Consider the following 25,315-nt stretch of genomic DNA (forward strand, 5'->3'; position numbering starts at 1 on the left):
GAGGCTACTTGCATATAGGATCCACAGAACTTGGAAGTGATATAAGACAGAATGTTGCAATTGGGAAGGTATCTAGAATGTTAGAGCTAGAAAGGATCTTAGACATAAACGAATCTGCCCTTCTTGGTTTACAAAGGAGTAAACTGATGCCCACGGAAGGGTAGTGACTTGTATAGTGTCACTTGCTCATGTATGACAGAGTCTGGAATAGAACCCAGGTCTCCTGAGTTCCAATGACTTTCTTTTCCCACCTCTTCTTTTCTGGAGGGACTGAAAATATCTTTTGCCCTTCTGTGAACTTGTTTCAGAGGTCTATGAATGGATAAAGTGTCCCACTGCTTAAGCCTTCCCACTGAAACCACTTAGGCAATCCATCCTACCCCTGATTTCTCCCACAGAAATGATAGACAGATACAGCAGTGTCTATAAAAGGTGCTTTGTTGGTTGTAAAGTGCTTCCCACAAGGGAGGTATGGTGATGATGAATGTTCCTCCCATTCTGGTGACATACAGACCATCCCACTTCCCTTTATCTCTTAATTGGCAGTGCTTTTAAGGGACCACGCACCCTGAGAGTGATGCATCTCTCTCTCCTCTCCCCCAGTGATTCCTTGTTGTGGGTATGGGGCTCTGGATTCTCAAGTCTCTTAGGTCTGGATTGTCTGCAGTTGGATAGCCTATACACCACATCTTGGAATTTTAGGGACCCTGCCTTGTTCCAGTGAGCCCAGCTCCTACAGACCTTAAGCTCAGTGCTGGTGGAGGAGGTCTTGTAAGTCCCAGAAACCTCTCTTAACTTCTTTTCTTCTTATTCTTCCCACTAGACTTATCCCTTAAGTTTGGTAAAAAGAGGTGATGGGGGTTCAGAGTGGAATATAGAAAGACCAAAGAACCAGAAAATATTAGAACATGATAGGACCTTTGGGGGAACATCTGTTGTGATCCCCTCATTGTGTAAAGGAACAAACTGAGATAGGTTCAGGAAAGTTATTTATTCAAGGTCACCTAGCTAGCCAGAGTCAGAGCTGAAATTTTCCCCAACCTTCCTCAAACTGCAAGCCTAGGGCAGATGGGGCCAGGCATCTGAACTTCAGAAAACTTGGGCTTAAATACTGCCCTTGCATATGACACCTTGGATAAGTTAACCTCTGATCATCATTCTCCTCAACTGTAAAGTGAAGGTTGGACTCAGTGGTCTCAGAAGTCTTTTCTGGTTCTAGATCTAGGACCCTCTGAGGAACTGCCAAGTCAAGGAATGCTGACTAGGCTGACACTTCTAAAATCTGTATCAAAGGCTCATTGAGTAAGAGTTGGAAGGGACCTCAGGAACCATATTTCAGATGGTTACAGTGACTCCCAGTGTCAGTCAGTGTACTTGTTCAAATGTTGCCCTCTGCTTGGCAAGTCAGGTAGGTTGTACAAGCATTACTCTTCTCATTTTATAGTCAGTGAAAGTGAATCTCAGAGAATGGGGCAAGTGATTTTCCCAAAGCCTCCCAAAGGCAGGCCTGGTGAAAGGCCTTTTGCACTTGGGGAGGGAAGTGACCAGGTGAGTTCTAACTTCTCTCCCTGCTCTAATCAAGGATTCTATGCATGGCATCAGTTGGGTAGCACGGTGCACTAGAGAGAATAGGGGGCTACGAGTCAGACTTAGGCTCCACTCTTATCTTACCTGTGACCTTGAGCCTCTTTTCCTGTACAGTGATGGCATGAGACTCAAGAGATTTTTCAAGGGATTTCTAGATAGGCATAGAAAACTGCTCTTTGCTTGGGGTTTTTCCTTTCTACAGGTGAGTTATTCTAATTATGTGAATATCCTCAGCATACATGTATTAAAAAAAAATAAGTAGGGGCTACATCAAATGGATTGGCATAGTGGGAAGAGCCTGGATTTAGAGTCCAAAGAATGAGCTTTGAAATCTGCCTCTGTCACTTTTGTTACTTTGGATACCTTATTTTCCTTCTCTGTTAAAATAAGCATGTTGTATATTGTATCTAGGATATACTGTGACATATTTAACATGTATAGGACTGCTTGCCATCTAGGGGAGGAGGTGGAGGGAGGGAGGGGAAAAATCAGAACAGAAGTGAGTGCAAGGGATAATGTAAAAAATTACCCAGGCATGGGTTCTGTCAATAAAAGTTATAATTATTAAAAAAAATAAGCATGTTGGACTGGAATTGTGGAGTTCTTAATATGCAGTCTGTGAACCTGATAAAAACCATTTTGATAACTGTATATTTCTGTGTAATTTATTACCATTGTATGCCTGTGTATTTTATTTTAAACATTTAGAACGTTATTCTGAGAAGGAATCCTTAGGCTTGTCTAAGCTGCCATAAGAGTCCACAACAGAAAGAAGTTTAAGAATTCCTTGATTAGATAATCCCTAAGGATCCTTCCAACTCTAAACTCCCCTGAAACTATGTTGTTCATACTGCCTGTTCTGGACTTCCTGCCCTGGCTTTGCTGGGAAGGCAGGTGTTATAAGGGTGGAAAGAGGCAGAGTGTGTCAGCTCAGAAAGGGGCAGATCAGTGATGGAGTAGGGAGAGAATGCTCATGTCCTCTGCTGAGGAGGGGGTGAACCAGGAGGTAAAAGCCTTACTCAGATTTTGATGGGGGAATTGAGATATTCTAGGGAATATGAACCTCAAATTGCTCTCCTTTCACAAAATGGTCCAGGGCTAATATAATTTGTAACTGCCCCCTTATACTTTCAGAGTTCAGCATAATTAGACTTTGCCCTTGAAAAGGGGTTGTTTTCTCAGATGCTAGTCCAGGCTTTCCAGTTGTCACTAGCTATACCCTGATGCTCTATAATTTGTGATCTGCCCACCCCCAACTAAGGTATCCTATTCTCTTTCCCCTAAATTTCATTCAATTCAACAAACATTTATCAAACAATATTTATAAGTATTCATTATGTGCAGAGCCTTTAGTTTAGTTCTGGACATAAAATGATAGATATGGCTTAGATTCTGCTACCAAGGAGAGCATCCTCCAAACCTTGAGGAGGATTGGAATTACTTTGGGGAATTATTATCTGTTTCTTCTTTTCCCCTCTCCCCCACCCATTCCCTCAGTGTCCATTCCCAGCCAGTAACAAGCTTCTTCCTTAAGACTTCACATAGAGCTCTTTTTTTTTTTTTTTTTGAGATTCCAGTTTGTCTCCTTTGTCTGATCCCACTATTGATCAGCATGGAAACTTTAAGCTGCTCCATTTTTTTTTCCCTTGTCCTGAGCTGGTTCACCATTCCTTAAACTGCCTGCAGCCCTCCCCTCCCTTGGACTCACCATATTGATTACAGACAAGTGAGAATGCCCAATTAGATTTTAGCTCTACTGCTACTCAGAACTCTCAAACTTGAGATCCATCAGTCTCAGTGTCCCCAGCCGCATTGTCCTACCACACCTGGGAGTGATTGGTTTTAATTTTTCTCATATCTTGTATCATTCTTTTATCATATAATAATGAATACTAATAGCTACCTTCGTATTTTATCTCCCTGCTAAACTTTGAGTTCTTTGAGGACATTGACCATGTTGTTAATAAAGGTTTGTTGTATTTTATTCTTTGTGACCATCCTGATGTCTGGGGGTGGAGGGAAAACTGATACTGGGCTTGGTCAAAATAGGACATGTAACTTTGATCTTGACCCCAGTCCCTGTCACTTTTTTCTTCAAAGTCTTGGGTTCTGGGCCAAGGAGATACTGAGTCTCATTCCTTAGGTCCACAGGAAGTAAACTTACCTCCTCCCCCTAGTCAATGACAGGTGCTTCCCCTGGACACAATAATAGAAATGCTGGTTCTATTTGGGGAATGTTCTGATTCTCCTGTTGTATTCTCTTACACTTATTTTAGAAAATATGTAGGTTTGGTCACCACTTGGAACTGGCTCCTTGAATATTTAAAAAACCCAAAACAAACAATATTGTTGGTTGGGATTGTGGTTCAGTAAAAATATTGTTACTTGGGTTCATTTTGGGGTTCTGCAAGCTAATGTGGTACATTCTGGCATTTGATTTGTGGTTTGCTTAAGGTCTCTGGTTAGTATATAGAGTGTCAGAATTGAGTAGGTCCTTAAAAATACAAGCTAGAGGGGAAGCTAGAAGGAAATTTAGAATATAGAACCTAGAATGACAGAGCTGGAAGAGACTTCGAAACAGAGTTAAAAGGGGCAAACCTTTGAAAATACAGCATAGATTCTTAGAGCAGAAAGAAGTGACAGAGCTGGAAGGGGTTTTAGAACATAGTATATGGGATGTTATGACTAAAGAAATTTTGAAAAATAGTCTGTGAAGGCTACAAGGGACAGGCCTTAGAATATAAAATATAAACTCTCAGAGGGAGGAGGATTTTTAGAGCATTGTCAGTTTATCAACAAACATTAATTTTTCAGTATTTGCAGTAAGCCAGGAACTGTACTGGAAGGAAAGTTAGAGATCATCACATCTAATTTCCTTATTTAAAAAAATATGTTTTTATTTATTTAAAACTTAAATGTAAAATGAGGAAACTGAGGCCCATAAAACAAAAGTTAACTTCCCTAATGTTACATTAGAATTCTGATCTCTTGAGCCAAATCTAATAGTCTTTCTTTTGGGTGTATCCTGGCTGCCAGAGTTGATGACTTTAGGCTCCAGAAAGCTTTGGAGTCTGAGAAGGCAGTCTCCATTGTGGAGATAGTGGTAGGAAAGGAAGAAGAAAAAGTAGGGAAAAGAGGGCTTGGGAAGAGAGGAGAGAGGGGTTTCCACAATTCTCTGAATGTCTTTTGCTGTCTCATTGTGTTCCCAGAGAAAAGATGAAATGGGTTCTGATTCTTTGAGATTCTAGAAAGTTGGAAACTATAGGCCCCATGGCCTGAAAAGAGGAGTTCTTATACTGGGGTTGTAGGTGACTGGCCTCTCCTTTTTTTATTGTATTCTGGCTCAGATCTTAGTGGGTAGGGGAGCTAGGCCCCCTTTTCCCTGTTGCTTTTCATCTCAGCTGGCTGTAAACATGGAGAAGGAAAGAAAGCCCTATTGTGCTAGAAAAGAAAGCTCTTAGCCAAGTTCCCACCCTGAACCTTTTAAATTGGGCCCTGAGGCTGCAGACCCCTTGGCTACACTTTCTCTGAGGAAGCAATTTTCTCAGAAAAAGGGGCAAGGGGAGAAGGAGGCAATTCAGTATAAGGGAAATATTGTAGGCCTGAGAGTTAGTATACTTGGGTTCTAGTTGTGCTTATTTTTGTGGTTATTATGTATATTATTAATTTATAATTATTCACAGTTCACATTTCTATGTACCATCTTCTCTCGCTCCTAACCACCATCTGGGATAGGAAGTGTATATATAGTGTATAGATCAAAATAGAAAGTATACATTCTTTTTTTTTTTTTTTTCTTTTTTTTAAAAATATTTTCTTTTATTTTATAATAACTTTATATTGACAGAATCCATGCCAGGGTAATTTTTTTTACAACATTATCCCTTGCACTCGCTTCTGTTCCGATTTTTCCCCTCCCTCCCTCCACCCCCTCCCCTAGATGGCAAGCAGTCCTATATATGTTAAATATGTTGCAGTATATCCTAGATAAAATATATGTGTGCAGAACCGAGCAGTTCTCTTGTTGCACAGGGAGAATTGGATTCAGAAGGTAAAAAACAACTCGGAAAGAAAAACAAAAATGCAAATAGTTCACATTAGTTTCCCAGTGTTCTTTCTTTGGGTGTAGCTGCTTCTGTCCATCATTTATCAAGAAAGTATACATTCTAATAATTAGCTTCATTTTAGGATGAGAAAACAGGTTGAGAAAACTGATGTGACTTGGTTATGGTCCCATAGGTAGAAAATGTGGGATCTGATCCTAGATCTCCATATTCAGTCTTTTTTAGAAAATGCTCTTTCTGTGCTTCCTCTCATAATAATAACTCGCATATTCATATATTTAAATTTAATTAATCTTTGAAATTAAATAAAATATGTAAACACATATAAAATCATAGTATTGTAGGATCTTAGATTTCAAATTGGAATGAACTTTGAAGTCCATCTAGTCTAATTTCCCCTTCCTCATTTTTATGGATGAAGTAATAGGCTAAGGAAGGCAATTCCCCAAATTCACACAAGTAGGGTCAAAGGTAGTATTTGAGGCTAGGTCCATATGTGTGTAGGTATATATATTCTTTTCGTGTAATGGTGTATATGTAGTATACATATGTGTCCATATCTAGAGTCATAGATCTTTCCATTTTTTAAATGAGAAAACTAAGCTCAGAGAGATCCATTGTCTTGCCAGGCTTTTAGAAAGTGACAGAAGCAAGATCTGAACCCAGGTCCTCTGACTTCAGAGTCAGTGAACTCTGTGTGTGTGTGTGTGTGTGTATGTGTGTGTGTGTGAGAGAGAGAGAGAGAGAGAGAGAGAGAGAGAGAGATTGATTATATATGAATATGAACAGATGTGTGTGAGATTATATATGTGCATATACAGAAATACAGAGATTGATTATATATGTGTATGTAGATACATGTGTGTATATACAGACGTGTGTCAGATTGATTATATGTGTGTACAGACACGTGAGATTATATATGTGTATATACAGACATACGTGTGTGTGTGTGTGTGTGTACACACAGAGTGAATTCTTCACTTCCATGTAAGGCAAATAGTGCTAAGTCTTGTTATTCTTATTTTACAGATGAGGAACTTCAGAGACATGAAATGAATTGTCGACTGTCGCACAGCTAGTAAGTAGCAGAACCAGCTCTTTGTGATTTTGGGCAAGACCCTCCTACCCTGAGCCTCAAGTTTCTCTTCTTTGAAATAAGGGAGTTGGTTCAATAGTCTATAAATGTCTTTCCAATTGTCATTTGGAGAGTTAGTTCAGACACTCTATCTGGGTAGGCCTGGATCTCCACTGTTGGCTTATAGCTTCTGCTTCGTTTCTGAATGGGGCTAGAATCAAATTTCTAGCATCTGCAATTCTGGGAAAGGAAGTCCAGGGCTTAATGGCTTTTGATCTGACATGTGGGTATCAGTCTGCAAGTCAATTTACCAATATTTCTTATAGAGCTGTGAAACCATCTAATGGTGTAAACTAGTCTATGCCAAGTAGATGAATGGTAAAGATAATCCTTGGGATGGATAGAAAAGACTTTGTAGAAGTTGGGATTGATGATGAATGCTTCATGGGGCACAAAGTTTTGAGCTGTTACCACAGATTCAGGAACAAAAAATAAAAATGGTTCCTTTAAGGAATTCAGATTTTGTTAGGGAAAAAGATATATACACAGATAAAATAAATATAAAATATATATAAAATAAATGCAAAGTAATTGGTGATGGGGAGGGAATGTGGAGAATTGCTAACAAGTGGACTTTTCCTAATGATGGACAGTTTTTCTCAGAAGCTATGATGTGCTAGCTAGATTCTCCTAGTATAAAAGTTACACTCTAGGAGTAATAGTATCAGTACTTTTAAAGAATTAGCAATATTCTTTCACTGATGTGCCAAATTGTAACCTATTCGCCTGAAAATATAAATGTATTATGCCAAAGTGCCTAAAATGTTCCTAAGGAGTAAAACATATGTGCCTTTAGGATCATTTTATTATTTCTTTTGCTATTATAAAGGGTTATTGTTTTTTTTTTTTTTAAACAAACAAATTTTAAAGGTTTTAAGCAAAGCAAGAAGTTAGGAAAGTTCTAGTTGTATTAGGACAATGTGAATAGACTAGTTTTTTTCTGGAGCTCAGAACACATGTAAAAATAATTATAGCTTTTGTTTATATAGTACCTTATAGTTAAAAAGTGCTTTTTATCCATAATATTCTTTGTTCTCTATAACAGTTCTGTTGATTAGTTCATGAAAAGTTTTAAAATGCCATTTTCTAAATGAGGAAATTGAGGCTTAGAGAAGTAAGCTTTGTTAGTCAACTACCTGAATAATTTTGAACAAGTCATTGGACTTTTTAGGACTTCATTTTCCCCAGGTATAGAATGAAAGAGTTAGACTAGATTATGGAATTTTTGGCTTTGTTTGGTTTGTGGACCTCTTTGTCAGTCTGGTGAAATATAGGAATTCCTTTTCAGAATAAAGGTTTATTGCTTACATTCACGATTGAAAGAAAGCTAAATTTTACTTAGAAGTTTGTGAAAATAATGTAACTTTTCATCCTTAGTAAGTTCAAATATTTAATATAAATTTAAATACTGTGATCCTAGAAATAGCTTTTAAAAGTTCTCTGACTAGTAAGTAGTAACACTAAGACTCAAATTCTCTGTCTTTGTCATGTTTTCCATCAATTCATGCTTTTTGTTTATTCCAGCTACCTTTTAGCAGAGGAGATAGAGTTAAATAAGGCTACTCTATGCAGATTGGGAAGGGCCTCAAATGGTAAACTGAGAAGTGTGAACTTTTATCCTATAGATTATAATAGAGAGTTACTGAAGATCAGTGAGCAAGAGGGCTTGACTTTAGGAAAATTAATTTGGCAGCCCATGAAAGAGAGAAGAAATAAGAGAGAGGATACGTGGGGATACTAGTTAGGCTTTTTCAGTAGGCTTACAATCACAAAGGCTAGGAGGGTGGCCATATGGGTAGATGTCAATGTCATTTTGAAGAGAGAATTTGAAGGACATGGTGACAGATTGGATATGGGAGTTGTGGGAAAGAAAGGAGTCAAAGACAAGTCCAGAATTTTGATTGGGCTCAATCTTAACAGACTGAGAGGACATTGGTATTGGTGACAGGATTCTGTGTCCTGGTTAATTGATATAGTTAGTACCTTCCAGTCTTTTGTGACTGATTGTCTTGCTCAGGGATAACCAGCCAGCTTGTATGTAGGCAGGAGGTAAGGCTGAGTCTGGGGTATGCCTTAGGCTGACAGGCTCTGAATTCCCCTGTCCAGCTGCTATGTTAGTACCTCCTCTTCTTCCTCCTCTTTCCCCCTTGACCTCCCCTTCATTGCCTAGATGTAAACATGTTCTAGCCTGAAGAATAATAAATCATAGAATATTAGACTTGGGAAAGACCTCAGAAACTCTTTCATTTTATAGACATTTAAGGAATCTTAAATGTAGAAAGGGGATGTGCCTTGATCCATGTCACACAGGGAATTAGGGACTTGGATCTTCAGGGAGGTGGGGCATGGATCATGGTTTTTTGGTTTGGTTTTTGGTTGGCTCTTAACATGGTGTCCTGGGGGGGAAAACTGGAGTTGGGGTCAGACAACTTAGATTTGCTTATTAGATCTTCTTATGAGTTATGGAATTCAAGGCAAGACACTTCCTTTTTCTAGAAGGGTTTCAGTTTCCTTAAATGTAAAATGAAGGAATAGGGATGGATGTTGGAATCTAAAGTCCCTTTCACTTCTAATATTCTATGATCTAGGAAACAATTCTTTACCTCTTGTGAAAAGTCATTCACGGAATCCGGGAATAGGGAATAGAATCAGGGAATACTTTTAAGTCCATCCCTAGGTGCAGGTGCTTGTCTAACAGTTAGTTAGTGAAATGAAACTTAATTGTCAGAGGCTTTAAGGGGAGAAGTGAACCTACTGAGGTCTTACCTCAGATGGCTTTCTGCTATTTGGGCACTTCCTCTGTTTGGGTGGTTTCAGGACAAAGAAAGGAGAAGAGGTTGGAGTCCAGAAGAATAGGGCCCTGGGTCAAGGTCAACATAGCTATCTCTCTCCCCATTGCTGCTATCAATAGTAATAATAGTTCACATATGTTATGCTTTAGGTTTTACTAAGTATTTTACAAATATTATCTCATTATTCATTGCAAAATGTCCTATAAAGTAGGTGCTATTGGTATTCACATTTTACCGATGTGACTGAAACTCAAAGAGGACAAATGACTTGCTCAAAGTAGCTAGTAAATCACCATGGTATAATAAAAAGGACATGGGCTCTGCATTAAGAGGACCTGGCTTCAAATTTTGCATCTGACATTTACTACCATTGTGGGCAAGTTGATTAAATTTCCTGGGCTTCAGGGAATGAGAAGGTTGAATTGCTGTGTCTACTCTAGCTCTAGTTTTGGGATCCTGTGATTTTTCACAGACTGAGGCAGGATTCAAACACAGGTTTTCCACAGGATTCAAACTCCCAAGTCCAATGCTATCTCCTCTGCCATGTTGCTACTATTCATTACCATTGCTTTCCCATTCCTGAATTTAACTGGGTCTAATCAGTACTCAACATGATCCCCAAAAGACTTAATGAGTTCCAGATGATTTCTGAAGTCTTAGCTCATGAGGCCTCTCTAAAATCTTTAGGTTTAGAATGCCCAAGTCCACCTCATTCAGGAACCCCTTGCTATCATAATGATAGCTTATTTGTGTTGCCCTATGATTTATGAAGTACTTTGCAGACATTATCTCATTGAGTCTTCCCAACAAACTTTTGGTCATAAAACTACAAGATTTAGAGCTGGGAGGAACCTTAGACATTATTTAGCACAATCCCTTGATTTTTACAAAAGAAGAAATTGAGGTTAAGATGACTGAGAGTAACACAACTAGCAAATAGACAAGCTGATGCCATATTTAGGATTAATCCCACTTTACCATGATACCTGTTATACCAAAGTGCTCCCAGGGGACTGGGATATTCAAGAAAAGGTTACTGGCCTTGTTAGAAAAACACATAGTGGTTGATGTGGTGACTGAGCAGAGCCCAAACCAAGGTAGGCCCCCTCCTGTTGTCCTAGGTAAATGCCCAAAAGGCCCTTGGCCAAAGATGATACACAAATTTTTATAAAATGGTAGGTTGCACTTCTGTGCTTGAATAATTCCATTGGCTCAGAAATGTGGGTTTTTCCTCCACTAGTGCAGATCACAATTTCTTGATGCCTTTCCATCCTGTGCTATTCTTGCTCATGTTCTTCCACAAATCCTTATCTTGTTTCCTTCTTTAAATGTTGTTTTATATTCTTTTCTTTTCAGTAGTCAATCCCCATAGGAGGTCCTAATAACCTCCTTCACCCTTCTTAATAGGAATCTCTTTTATAACAAATAAATGCAGTCAAGCAAAGCCAATCATGGGATTATAATATCATAGTTTTAGATGTAGAAAAGAGCTCTGGGAACATCTAGTGCAGACTTCTTCTTTTCTAGATCACACTGGCCACATCTGAAATTGTATCCATAATTCCACTCACTTACTCACTCCCTCAGACAATCAATAAGCATTTATCAAGTGCTTATTTAATATGATGAGAGAAATCCCCCTTCCCCCAAGCAATCCCTGCCTTCTTGTAGGAGACACAACAAGTACATACAAGATATGCATAGGGTAGATGGGAAGTAACTTATAAAGGAAAGGAAGAACAAACATTTATTAAGCACCTACTATATCTCAGGACTGTGCTAAGCACTTTACAAATGTATCTTGTTTAAACCTCACAACAACTTGTGAGGTAGGTGCTATTATCCCCATTTTACAGATGAGGAAACGGAGGTAGACAGCACATAAGTGACTACTTGTCTAGAGTCACAAGCTAATAAATATTTGAGGTTAGATTTGAACTCAAGTCATCTGGACTCCATCCACTGTGCCACCCAGCATCCTCTTAATAGATGAAAGGACCAGAAAAGGCCTCCTGAACAAGATGATGATTGAACTAAATATTGAAAAAAGTTGGGAATTGGAAAAGACAGAGGTGAAGAGAGAGAACATTCCAGGCATGGGGACAGTCAAGGCCAAAACACCGAGACTGGAGATGGAGCATTCCTTGTGAGGCAGCATGAAGACCAGGATAGCTGGAGTGTAGGGGGAATGAGGAAGAGCCATGTGGAAGAAGATGGGAACGCTGTGAGGGCCGAGCTGTGAGGAACTCTAGGTGCTGCGCTTTAGGCCATCACTCTGACCAGAAGCCTGAGATGTAACTCATCCTCAGAAGTCACAGTTGGTTCCTGCGCTGCTCGTTTCTTCACAGAAGATCTGCCCCAAAGCAGAGAGCTCTTCTAGACGGACCTGGGAGAAGAGGCGCAGAGAGTCCGATGTGAGAGAGGGTTGTGGTCTGGGGTGGGCTTCCCAGGGGAGGTGGGCTACCCAGGATGTAGTAGTGCTAGTGAGTCAGCCTCCTGTCCTCTTCCTTCATCTTCTCTTCACTGGTTCCTTACGCTGTGTTCCTGCGACTACTTCAATGCCTCCTCTGCACTGCCTGATGCGCGATGATGTCATTCCCATATCACCACCTCCTTGAATCCTGTTCTAATGTGAGTGATGCAGAGTTCAGGGTGGATGTGGCCTGGGATTGAACAGGTGAGCTTCTATGGCCAGCTCTCAAAAGGGAACCTTATTTAGTTAAATTGAGGTTTTAGATCCTAAGAAACTCCTATGAGACCATCCCGGTGTTTGGTTAGACAGGGGAGCTATGAAAAACATCATTCCTGCCCTTTTGAAGTTTATGGTTAAGTAGGGGAATGAAATGCAATCAGAGATAATACATGATAAATGTATTTAGAAGGTGCAAAAAGAAAAAAGGTCATTACTGACCCTTAGGACATAGTAGGTGCTTAATAAATGTTTTTGGATTGGCTCACCGACTGACTAATCAAGGAGATCAATGAGGATTTCATGATAGAGATAGCCTTTTATTTCTGCATTCAAGGATAAGAAAACTTTCTCAACAGAGGAGGTTGGAGAGAGGCTATTCTAGACACAAGGGGTAGCTTGAACAAAGGGGAAAAAGTAGGAGAGTGTGGAGTATCTTTGGAGGCAGAGAGTTGTCCAGTTTTTTAGCAGTCTATAGCCGCCTTTTGGAGAAAAGACTAACTTCAAACAGATCCTGGTACTTGTGTGAATTTGTCCTGATCAGCATCTTTCACAAAAGCAGAAGCAGTCTATTAGGGTGGGAAGAACATTTGCTTCAGCATCAGGAAAGATCTGATCTAGCATCAAGAAAGATCTGATCTGGCATCTCAGTTCCATGACTTAATGTGGTGGGTGACCTTCATTGTCTGAGACTGTTTTCTCATCCATAAAATGGGGATAATACTGTTTGTTCTTTTTATTTCACAGGGTATTATAAGGTAAGTGCTTTTTGGAAACCTAAAAGCACTGAAGAAATGGGAATTATTATCATCATCATTATCACCACTAGATTGTTATTTCAATTTAACAACTTTGCCAAAGAATTCCCTCTGATAGGGCAGATTGATTTCTCCTTTGTAACATTATTCCTGTGGAACTGTCCCTAATAACTTTGTTTTTCTTAATGTCATGTTTTTGCAAAACCAGATGACAGGTAGGTACTGTTATTTCCCCCATTTTACAGTTGAGGAAACTGGGGCAGGTGTAGATCAAGTGACTTGCTCAGGGTCACACAGTGGGTGTTTGAGGCTGGATGTGGTCTTGGGACTTTGTGACTCCAGGTTTAATGCTCTATCCACTTCTTAGCCTAACTCCCTCTCAATTATGAATTTGCAGTGTGGGAGCCAAAACAAAACAAAACAAACAAAACAACCCTTAAGATCTTAAATTTCAGTCATAGAAATTTTTTTAAAATAGCTTTTTATTTACAAGTTATATGCAAGGGTAATTTTATAGCATTGATAATTGCTAAACCTTTTGTTCCAATTTTTCCCCTCCTTCCTCCCATCCTCTCCCCCAGATGGCAGGTTCAATCATAGAAATTTAATGTCCAGAAGGGAGGTGAGAGTCCCACAGTTCTCTGCCTTGATTAAATTACCTCTAATGAATTATGTTCAGTACTGATTCTAAGGGATTTGAAGACAAACCAGATGAGGAGCAAAAGAAATTAGGAAGATTTAGTAAATTGTAAGCTCTATGAAATCATGGTCTGTCTCCAGTCTTTGTGTCCTCAGAGCCAACCCAGGGCCTTTCATAGAACAGATGCTTAAGGTACTTGCTCATTCCCCTAACTTAAATATTGACTCTGAAGAAGAAGAAACTTAGGTAGATTCTTGGCTTTATGCAATGTTATTTTGTGAAGTTGGATATAATACAGGATTGGACATGTGTTTTCATTGATACAAGGAACTCTCAAATGCAGAAACTTCCTTTACAGATAAATATAGGTCAGCTTCTTCACTAAGAGGTTAAGTGACTTGTCCAGGCTTACGTTGTCAAGATGTCAAGATAAGTTGGCTTAAAAACCAACTTTTATCCGTTGTGTCATGCTTTCTTTCTTGTTATGTAATATAAAGACAACATTTGTTTTGCTTGGTCACTGAGGGCAGAACCAGAATGAGTGAGGAAATGTTATAAGTGAGGCAGATTTGAGCTTAAAAAGAAGTTTTTTAAGTTAGCCGCCTGGAAGTAGAATGGTCTGTCTCATCAGAATGTATGTTTCCTATCACCAAACATGTTCAAACAAAGCCTGGCTGGTCATTTTGCGGGCTCTCATAAAACAGATACATACTTTAGGTCGGAGTTGGCCTCGATTTCCTTCTGAAGTTTTTTCCCCCCAGCTCTGAGATTCTAAGAGTGTCTGAGCATCTAGCAAAGGAAGGAGTGCCATTACAAGGGCTTCCCCTCCTCTTCAGGGGCTTAAGGTTCATTCTTTTCCACCTGGAATCCCTAAGCAGTGCCCAGACACACCCTGCATACTTGGCCAACTTAGCAGGCTGAGTCATTTCAGTTTAGGAGGGAGTCTGGAAACCCAGGGAGTGTCATGGATGGGTCAGGTAGAGAAGCATTTAGGGGGTGGAGTGGACTCTTCCTGACTCCAGCACGGGAAAAGCTCTTAGTCAAACCCAGCAGCTTCTGCTAACCTCTCAATTTCTGACAGCTAAGGCAGGTATGGTGGGGGAATCTGAGAAAGAATGGAAATGAAACAGCAAGTCTAGGCAAGAACCTGTTAGAAAGATGATGTATTTATTATATGCTTGAAATGTGGCTTCTGCCTGTGGTCTGGGAGGTGTCCATGGACCAAATGACAGGTTGCCTGCTATATAATTGCCAGATGTGATATATGTACCTGGGAGGGACATTTTTTCTTTTATTCTTAATATGATACTTTAAGCCTTCAGGTAAGTGAACTCTGCCTATTTTGTAGTGCTGCCTTTGCTCCTAAAAATGTTGATGAATCCAAAAAGCTGGAAGAGATCTGATCAGTTCCTCATTTTATGGGAAAAAACATTGGAATCTTCCTCCTCCAAAAAAAGAAAATTTTTCTCCTTACATACTATACAGTATAAGTAGACTCAGTTTTATAGAGTTTGTTTTTGGTTTGTTTGTTTTAGTGAATTTATACAGAGCTGTGAGGTACTTTATAACAGGATACAGTTTGTAAAGTATTGTTAAGTACAACAGAATACAGAGTGGGAAAGAATCTTGGAGCACAGAATATTAGAGCTGGGAGATACTTTGACATGTAAGTAAATTGAGATCCAGAAAGGGGAAATGATTTGTCTAAGAAAACATGGCCTTAGTGGTAGAGCTGGGACCAGAACCCAGTTCTCCAAACTCAGTCCAACACTTTTTTCTGTTATACCATAGAAGAATCTTAAAAACATTGTAAAACAAATCTTATAAAACCTGCCATGTCCCCATCCCGTTCCCAGCACTAGTTCTAATTAAGTTGTCTGTCTGTACTAGTCCTATCTTTCCCATCTCAGCTTCCCAAATGCTTCCAAATTCATCTTGGAAGCATCTTATTCAACTGCTTTGGAAGCAAGATTTTCCCTTACCTCAACCTGGGATGCTGGTATCCAAGGGGGATTGATTCTCAGTCTTTTTTTTTTGAAAACCAAAATATCAGCTTTATAAGAGTTGGGCCTGTCCTAACAGGCCATTTGGTAGGGGGCAGGATTTGCTAAGCTGCTTTGAGGCATTACAGTTACTCCATATGCACTGACAAATTTATTTGTTTCCTGAAGATACAAGCAGACTTCTGCTTTTCTAGGCTATTTGCTAAAGATTGCCTTAGCTTGCCTTTAGACACAAAACTTTCTTTTTTTCTTTTTGGAGCATGGTGGGTAGCAATGACTATAAAATTTTTCTGCTTTGTTATCTATGTGACCACAAATCACTTCACCTTCCTGGGGCTCAGCTTCTTGGTCTGTAAAGTGAGGAGTTTGGACTGGGTAATCTCTGGGACTCCTTCCAGCTCTAAATCCCATGATGTGTTTTCTGGCTGCAGGAGCAGGCAGGTGTTGCCACTTTGTGCTAGGTCATCCTGGGAAAAGTTCTTTCCTCTCACCCCATCCACTCCATTGCCTCCTCCACCTGTTCATAGATGAATGACATTTTACCATCAGGGACAATAATAATGTACATTTGCTTCTTCAGTATTTTAAAGTTTACAAATCACCTTTCTCACAATAACATTGTAAAGTAGGTAGTACAAGTATTATTATCCCATTTTAGAGAAGAGGAAGCTATGAGGGAAAAAATAACTTGCTTAGTCATACAATTAGTGGAGTCAGAGCCAGACTCCACTAATCATATCGAAAGTCACCCATGACTCTTCTTTCTCTTCTCTGACATGATTGTCTTCCCATTCCCATATCCAGTAAGCTAGCCATTATATCTCCACATCATATTTCATTTCCATCCCTTTTTCTTTCCTGTCAGGGCTACTTTGACATTTATCTCTTCTTGCTTGTGCTACTTCAATATCTTTTTGAATAGTCTCTTTGCTTTCAATCTCTTCCCTTCTTAATTTATCCTCCATTCTGCTGCCAAAATGGTTTTCTTAAGCATAGGTCACTCCCCTGGCTCAACAAATTATAGTTGGTCCCAATTGCCTGCACTATAAAATACAACTCCTCTGTTTGGTATTTAAAGCTTTTTAAAATCTTGAGTTTGACCTATCTTTCTGAACTCCTCACATTTTCTCATCTCATAAACTTTAAATTCAAGTCAAACTGCTTTGCCATTAATCCTTCATAGCATCATGTTTCTTACTTCAGTGTTCTCCCTCCCATTTTCTGGTCTTGGAATCCCTAGCTAGCCTTAAGGCGCAGGTCAGATGCTGTATCCTGCAAGAATCTTTGCCTGATTTCTTCCCCGGTTGTTAGTGCTTCCCTTCCACCAACCAAAAAAAAGCACTCCATATAACTTTTGTATTGACTTATTTGTGCACTTGTTCTTTCTTTTGAATAGTAAGCACCCTGGAAGTCAGAGATGTTTAAACATTTTCTCTTCCTGGCATATGTGCCTAGCACAGTGAGTGGTATATAGTAGGTGCTTAAAAACTGTTTATTGAATTGAAGTGGGCCTAAGGTCTTCTGATTCCAGTTCTAGTTTTCTTGTACAAAGCTTGAGGAGGATGGCAGGATTATTGTCATCATTGGTATGTTGAGTTAAAGAATCTTGGAGTCTCAGATGATGCTAGGATTTGGAATTGGAAGGATCCTTAGAGGTCATCCCATTGTAATCCGGCTCCTTTGTTGTTTAGGCAGGGTGCCTCAGTGAGGTTAAGTGACCTACTCAAAACTTCAGGAAAAAAATAAGATTCAACCTACTGGGCCTAAATCCCTCTTCCCTTCCTTGGCCCTTAGTGAGCTGAGAAGAGCCTGACGTGTTCTCAGTGCCAGCTTTGATAGGGCACTTGCAGTGTCTAATTCTAAGTGCTTTTTCTGTAAGGGGAAATGGCAGTGCTGTGAGAACACTTGGTCAACCAGCCTGTCTTCTGCACACTGGGTACTGTACTGTTCCCTGGAGAGAATTCCCTATGCCATTTTATTCTGGGAAGAGAAAATTAATGACTTTTCCCTTCCTCTTCCCACCCCCCAACACTTACTTCCCTGCCTCTCTGGAAGAGGACATAGGTTGGACCACTTGCTACCTTGATGTATATAACTGAAGATCCCCTCCCTTTCCTTGCAGACCTCCTTCATCAAGTAGAGAAAATCTTTAGGACTTTAGGCCACTAGGTGCCCATTCTCTATAATTTGATCTGCTTTCCATAGACCTCTTAAAATGTCTCTGTTCCTTCTCCCCCTCTTTTCTTTCCTTTCTTCTGGGACCTTATGTCTGAAATTTGACTAAGTAATCTTACCTTGCCCCAACCTGAGCTTTACTCTAATTAAACTACATGTTTGGAAGGCTTCTCCCACAACTCTGGGAAGGAGGGAATTAGATAGACTTTCCCCTCCTTTCAATAAAATTGCTAAGTTTATCTTTAATACCTGCCACTTCCCCTCACTTGTAACTTGTCCTCCCACCCCTGCCCCCCAGCTCCATTCCAGACCATCTGTATTGTCCAGTTCTCCTTCCTCATAACAAAACCTGTTCTTAGAGGGAGATAGTAATAAGCATCCTATTATTCATGTTCATGGTTTACAAGCTCCATAAATTCTCTCACTCCTCCTTTTCCACTCCCATTATTATCCTCATTTTGCTTGGGAGGAAACTGAGGAGCTCAGAGAGGGAAAGTGAGGCCACAAAGCTGACAGGTGGCCCAGGGTTTCCTAGTTTATAGGTGACCAATTAGGACCCAGTTTAGATCTTGACTCTAAAATCAATGCTTTTAAAAGTGAGAGGTGGAAGTAATATTACTGATCATCTTGTCTGACTGCCTATATTTCATGGACAAAAAACTAAAAGCCCATGGTGTATGGGACCATTGTTCCATGATCATGGAACATGAATAACAGGTTGCAGAGTTGAGGTTGGGACTCATGTTCTATGAACCTGTTTCTAAGGTTCTTGCTGCTAAGTGAGCCTTTGTCTCCTTGAGGGCCTGAAATCCTTCAGGTTGAGCTTACTTTGGGAAATCTCTAAGAGAACTTTCAAGTGAACCTTGTTTCTTTGAGGCCCTGAATCAAGTTTCATTAGAGCTTTGGAACTTTAGTGCTTTCTATTGGAGGGAGTTAGGTGAGAGGGAGAGCTTGGATGACACCTCTTCTGGACAGCCTTCTTTGATTGCTCCTTATTTTACATTATTTCACTTTTGTCAAATTTTCATAGTATCATAGACTTAATAGATCTAGAGCTGGCAGAGACCTCAGACTCAGGGTAGTACAAACCCCTAACTTTATATGTGAATGAACTGAGGACCAGGGAAATTAAAGGACTTGCCCAAGTTACCATAGGTAGTGGGAATGGTAGGATATGACTTCAGGTCCTCTGATTCTCAAGTATTCTCAGTATTTAGAATATTCTCAGATTGAAGTATCTAGCCCTAACCTCTCTCCTAACCTCTGGTGTTTCATTTTCAACTGCCTGTTGGATATTTCAAACTAGGTGTCTTATAGAGATCTTCAATTCAACATGTTCAAAACTAGATTCACTATTTCCCCCCCAAACTTGCCCCATTCTTAACTTCATTATAAAGGAACTACTCTTCCCTAGTCACCCAGGTTTGCAAGCAAGGTGTCATCTTCCACTTCTTACTCTTATTATTATCATATGTGTCCATACTCCCATATTTAGTCTGTTGCCAAATCCTTTCATTTCTACTTTCAGAACATTTTTGTATACATCCTCTTCCCTCCTCTTACACTGGTATCACTCTGGTGCAGCCTCTCAGCATCTCATACCTGAACTATGGACAGAGCCTTTGGTTGGTCCATCCTCCTCTCAACTGTCACATTGGTCTTATAGTGTAGATCTCCTTTCTCCTCAATCCAATCAATTTCCTATTACTTTCAGGATCAAATATAAAATCCTTCAAAAAAACTTTTTTAAAGTCCTTCATGACCTATCCCCTTTTTATTTTTCTTTTACTTTGCCTTGCCCCTTTCTCTCAACATACTTAGCCACCTAGAGATACTGACTTCTTTGCTGTATTGTCTCCTAACTCTATGTGTATTCTCAATCTATCTCTCAAGCCTGGAACTCTCCCCTTTCATCTATACTTTCTGGTTTCCTTGGCTTCCTTCAAGGCTCAGCTAAACTTTTACCTTCTACAAGATGCCTTTTCTATTCTCCTTAGTGTCTTCCCTTTATGATTGTCTCCATTTTATCTTGTATGCAGCTTTATTTTTATATATAAATACACCTAGTTATTTGTATATTGTCTCCCTGTGAGATCTTTGAATCTAGATACTGGGTTGCTTTTTTGTTTGTTTATTTGTCTATCTGTTTGTTTTTCCTTTCTTTGCATTTTCAGTACTTAGTACAGTGCCTGGCATATAATAAGGGTTTAATAAATGTTTGTAGCCTGACTGAGTGATTCTAGAGCCAGGACTGCCTCCCTATACTTTATATTATCATTGCCTTTATCCCATTCTATTTCATATCATATTTTTTAAGGCAGGAACTACTATTCAATTATCATCTTTTTATTCTTAGCCCCCAGTGCAGTGCTCTGTTTGCAATAAGTATTTTTTTAATTTAATTTTATTTAATAATAACTTTGTATTACAGAATCCATGCCAGGATAATTTTTACACAGCATTATCCCTTGCAATCACTTCTGTTTCGTTTTTTCCCCTCCCTCCCTCCTCCCCCCCCCAAGATGGCAAGCAGTCCTATATATGTTAAATATGTTGCAGTATATCCTAGATACAATACATATTTGCAGAACCGAACAGTTCTCCCGCTTGCAATAAGTATTTAATAAATATTTGTTAAATTGAATTGAATTGAGGTAGTAGCCCTCTCCCAGTAAGCTTCTAGATAAATTAGGCCAGTCCTTCAGAAAGTGATAATATTATAGAATCTTTGAGCCACATGTAGCCCACATTATTTTGCAGATAAAGAAGCTGAGCTCCAAGAGAAGTACTTTGTCCAACGCTATGTGGCCAGTTAGTTAATGGCAGAGCTGGGATTTGAACCTAGGTTTCCTGACATCAAATTCAGGTTAGCTAGCAATCAGATACCGCCAATTAGGACTGAGAATTGGAGGGGAAGGGACTAGCAGACAAGAGGAAAGCTCAGTTCATAAAGTAAAAACTCATCTTTCTTAGCCAAGGTGGGATGTTGCTTAGGGAATAAAAGGGCAGAGAGTTCGCCATCTCTTTTCCTATTAGATTTGTTTTTTCTGCTCCCTTCCCAACTTGCTTTCTTGTCCACGGATACATAGAGACTACTGAAACTGGAAGAAAAGTTTGCTTAGCTCACAGAACTCTGGATGCCCCAAATGGAAGGACTTAAGACCATACAATATTAGAGCTGGAAGGAACTTTGGGGATCAGCTAATCCAATTCTCCCAATTTATTGAAGAGGACTGAAGCCCAAGAAGGAGGTAAAGAGGCTTGATTAAAGTCACATTGTCTGTGTGTATCCCTTCTCGGCTTTCTTCCCTCCCCTACTCCTACAAAAGATTTTCCTTTCATTTCATAATACTCTCTACATTGTTTATGCTTTGTTGTAAATGGAACTGGGTTTAAATTCTAGGTCTTTTACTTATTTCTCCCCATTTCATTCTATTTACATCTATATATTTTTAAAATACAGAGATTTAAATTTGTTTTTTTTTCCAACTACAAATTCCCTCCTTCCTTCTACTCCTTTCCTCTCAAAAAGAAGACAAAACATATTACAGATATTTGTAGTTGTGCAAAACAAGTTTCAACATTAGCCATATTCAGGGTAGGGGGGAGAAGCAAGGAAAAAAAAAAAGAGAAAAAAATGTTTCCATTTGCACTCTGAATCCAGTTCTTTATCTGAAGGTGAATAACCTTTTTTGTCTTGAGTACTCTGAAATTGTGGTGGATCTTTGTATTGATCAGAGTTGTGGACATTGTTCTTCTGTTTCCATGCACTTCACTTTGCACCAGTTCTTATATCTTCCTAGATTTTTCTGAAGTCATCCTTTTTGTCATTTCTTACTGCACAATAGTGTTCCATCATCTTCATATGCCATATACCATTTATCATTACAAAATGTCTGACTTTGTGAAAATCACTTAATCTCTTTGGGCTTGAGTTTCATCTGTAAAACAGGTGATAGTTGGGACGAAGCTTGGACATTGGATTAGTTCAAAGGTTCTTAAACTTTTTTGTGTCTTTAATCCTAATAATTTGGCTAAACCCCTTCTCTGATTCATGTTTTTAAATACATAAAATAAAACAATAAAATTATAGAGGGAAAAAAACCCCAAGCATTTATTAAGTGCTTACAGTGTTTCAGATAATGGGAAGACAAATACAAGCATTACCTGTTCTCAAGAAGCTTTTATTCTAAGCTTATTTAGTGTGGAAGAAGCTTCTTCATTCTAAATTTATATTCTAAATTTCATGGAGAGAAATAATACATGACTATCTTGAAAACCCTTCTTAAATTGAAAATCAATTATATTGAAATGCATTGTATTCCCCTTTTTTCCCAACCAAGTATATAGACTCTCAAATCTGTCTGTGGAGTCTAGGTCAAGAACTAGACTTATATGATCTTTTAGGACCTTTCCAGTTATAAATCCCATAACCTTTTTCCATTTCATTCACTCATATTATTCATTCATTTATTTATTTATTCATTTATTTGCTTATTTATTTATTTGCTATTGTATGCTGCATATTTACATATGCACTATATTCAAGCTTCATATCCCTTCAGGTTTCTAAATTACAAATTCATTCTCTCTCTCCCTCTTCCCTTCCTGTTCTCTCTTCTCCCCTTTCCCTTTATTCCTTTCTCCTCTCCTCTTCCCTCTCTCTCCTCTTCCCTTACTCCTTTTCCTCTTCTCCTTACTCTCTCCCCTCTTCCCTCTACCTATGCATTTGTGCATATTTATTCATCTCTCCATTCATTCATTCATTTATTTGTTTATTTATGATCCCATTCCTTTTATGCCCATAGAGGCTAAATGATTTGCCCAGAGATAGTTGTGAAGCTGGAATCTGGATTTGGATCTTACTCTAAATGCTTCCACTATATTCATTTATTTGTTTGTTCATTTAATTTTTATAAAGTATTTATTATGTGTGACCTTATATGCTTAGGTCCCTTTCTTCAAGCAGTCCAATAGAAGAATAAGACAAGTCACAAATCATTTTATTACCAAAGATAAATGCATATGTACATAAGTACTTAAGAAAAGTATTGACAAACTATTGTTCAACTTAGAACAGGGAGAGCTCATATATGTTTAGATTAGTTATAGGAGGTTCAAATAAGTAAAAGCTGACTTTTGAATTAGTTTTTGAAGGATGGCTTGGATTTCAGGTGTTAATTATCTGGGAGGCTATCCCAGATAACAGCTTGAGAAAATGTGTGGAGATGGAAAACACAATATAGATTTAGGGAACATTGAGTGTTTACATTTGGCTGGAGTCTATAGTATATGAAAGTTGGATAGTTGAAGACAAGATTGAAATGATATTTTGAAGACAGGACATAGGAGCTTTGAATACCACACTTAGGACTTTATCCTAAAAGCAATAAGGGACCATTTAATGCTTTTTTTTTTTTTCAGAAGAGTGATATGATTATAAGAGTGATATAATATATTAGGAAGATTACATGTGACAAAATAGATCAGGGTGGAGAAAGATGGGAGGCAGAAGGACCAGTTCACTATGGTAGTAATGAAAGAAATAGCTATTTAGAGCTGGAAGGGCTCATTGAGAATTTGTCCAATCCCTTCATTTTGCAAATGGAAAAACTGAGGAACAGAGAGAAGAGGAAACTCACTAGTATAAGATTAGAGAACAAGTGGTAAATCCAGGACTAGAACCATACTGTTCTGTGAACTTGCTATACTCTATAAGCTAGGGTCCTCAGGTTCTAGAATCAGCTCTAGATAAAGTCTACCTAGTTCAATCGTCTCATCTCCCATATGAAGAAACAGAAATTCAGAGAAGGTAAGAGATTTGCCCAACATCATGCAGATGGTGAGATGATAAATGTGCCTGGAGGAATGGCAGGAAAGAAGAGAATGAGGGAGAAAATGAAAAGGCTGAAATGGCAAACATTTAAACAGATACTCAGGGCCATCTCTTACACATGTGGTATGACAATTTATCTTTGATTCCACTGCCCTACAAGACATGAGAAGGCTGAACTAGATTTCTCTGGACTTGGCAAGTTACATTCTTTGACCCTGATTTGCTGAAAGTTTGGATACAAAAATGGAAAGAAAATGACAAGTCAAAGATTACTCCAAGGTTGCCAGGGTGGGAGACTAGGAGAAGAATGAAAACCTCCCCATCTCTCCTCCCTATGGCTAACTGACTTGAGAAGGCCAGTATAAATCATGGTGTCACACTATAAGAGCTCTAAGTGATCTTCAATCTATAGATCAGTCAGTAAGCATTTATTTTTTAGCCATCTATCAATAAGCCCTAGGAATACAAATAGAGAGAATGAAATAATCTCTTCCATCAAGGAGTTTACATTCTTATTAGGATTATTAGAAGGGAGGAGTTGTTATGATTGTTTAGTTCATTTCATAACCCCATTTGGGTAAAAATACTGTATTTCTTGGTTAAGATACTGGAGGGATTTGCCATTTCCTTCTCTAGTTTTTACAAATGAGGAAATTGAAGCAGACAGAGTTCAATGACTTGCCCAGGATTGTACAGCTAGTAAGTGTCTGGGGCCAGATTTGAACTTAGGAGTTTTCCTGACTCTAGGTACAGAGCTCTCCTGACGGAGAGACAAACATATAAATATATAAGTTTATATGGAATATATGCAATTTTTTTTTCAAAAAAAAATTTTTTTAAATTGCGTTTCAAATTCTCTATGTTCTTCTTACCCCCTCCTTCTGCTTTGAAAAGATAAGCAATTGGAATATATGCACTTCCTGTCCTCTCCTTTACAGATAAGGAAACTAAGGCCCAGAGATGAAAAGAGTTTCCTCAGGGATACACTGTGAGTGTAAGTCAAAGATGGGGATTAAATTCCTTTCTCACAATTTCAGATGTAAGAGCCTTACCCAGGCTGTCTTCTAGAGCTTTTTGTCAGAGAGGAAGAACACCTTTGCTTCCAGGAGGTATTTGCTATGTCTCTGGCTGCACTTTCTAATAAAATCTGTTATCTGTCCCCCACTCCTTTTATTTCTGCTGGAGTGCAGAGAAGAAAAGAACCCTGCTTTCTGGGTGCCCTTCTTTTGAAACCTGAAATATGCAGGGTTATTAGAGTTCATGGGCAGTGGGAGGGACAAGAGGGGTGAAGTCCATCTCATTACTTTCTCTATATCTTTGGGAGAGAGAGAGAAGCTGGTGTGGCAAGGAAAAGCCATGCTCGGCATTCTCCTGTGTTGGGTCAAGGAGGGTAGGCTGATCTGCACCCCTCATCTTGGTCCTGGGATCACTGACTTGTCTATTTCTGGTGTGGGTTGGGCTTCTAAGGGGACAGGAAAGTTTTTTCTATTACTGACTTTGGTTTTATCCTCTTCTAAGAGTGTGCTTACTAGTCTGGAGCATCTTCTCTACTCTCACCCCCTTGCCCCATTTTCAGGGCATCTGGACTAAGTGGTCATGTGTTTACATTTTGACTTAGTTACTTATCATTAAT

The 25,315-nt window shown here is 39.1% G+C and overlaps 1 protein-coding gene across 5 annotated transcripts in view; it reads left to right on the forward strand.

Annotated features, from left to right (window-relative positions):
* SRC (SRC proto-oncogene, non-receptor tyrosine kinase) overlaps positions 1-25,315 on the forward strand; it is a 112,811-nt gene that overhangs the window by 20,383 nt on the left and 67,113 nt on the right. For all 5 annotated transcript variants that reach the window (XM_051979338.1, XM_051979337.1, XM_051979336.1 and 2 more), the window contains exon 2: positions 6,684-6,732. The gene's annotated coding sequence lies outside the window, so the exon portion shown is untranslated. The remainder of the gene's footprint in view (positions 1-6,683; positions 6,733-25,315) is intronic.

Source organism: Antechinus flavipes, chromosome 2 (genome assembly GCF_016432865.1).
Source record: "Antechinus flavipes isolate AdamAnt ecotype Samford, QLD, Australia chromosome 2, AdamAnt_v2, whole genome shotgun sequence".
Classification (NCBI taxonomy): Eukaryota; Metazoa; Chordata; class Mammalia; order Dasyuromorphia; family Dasyuridae; genus Antechinus; species Antechinus flavipes.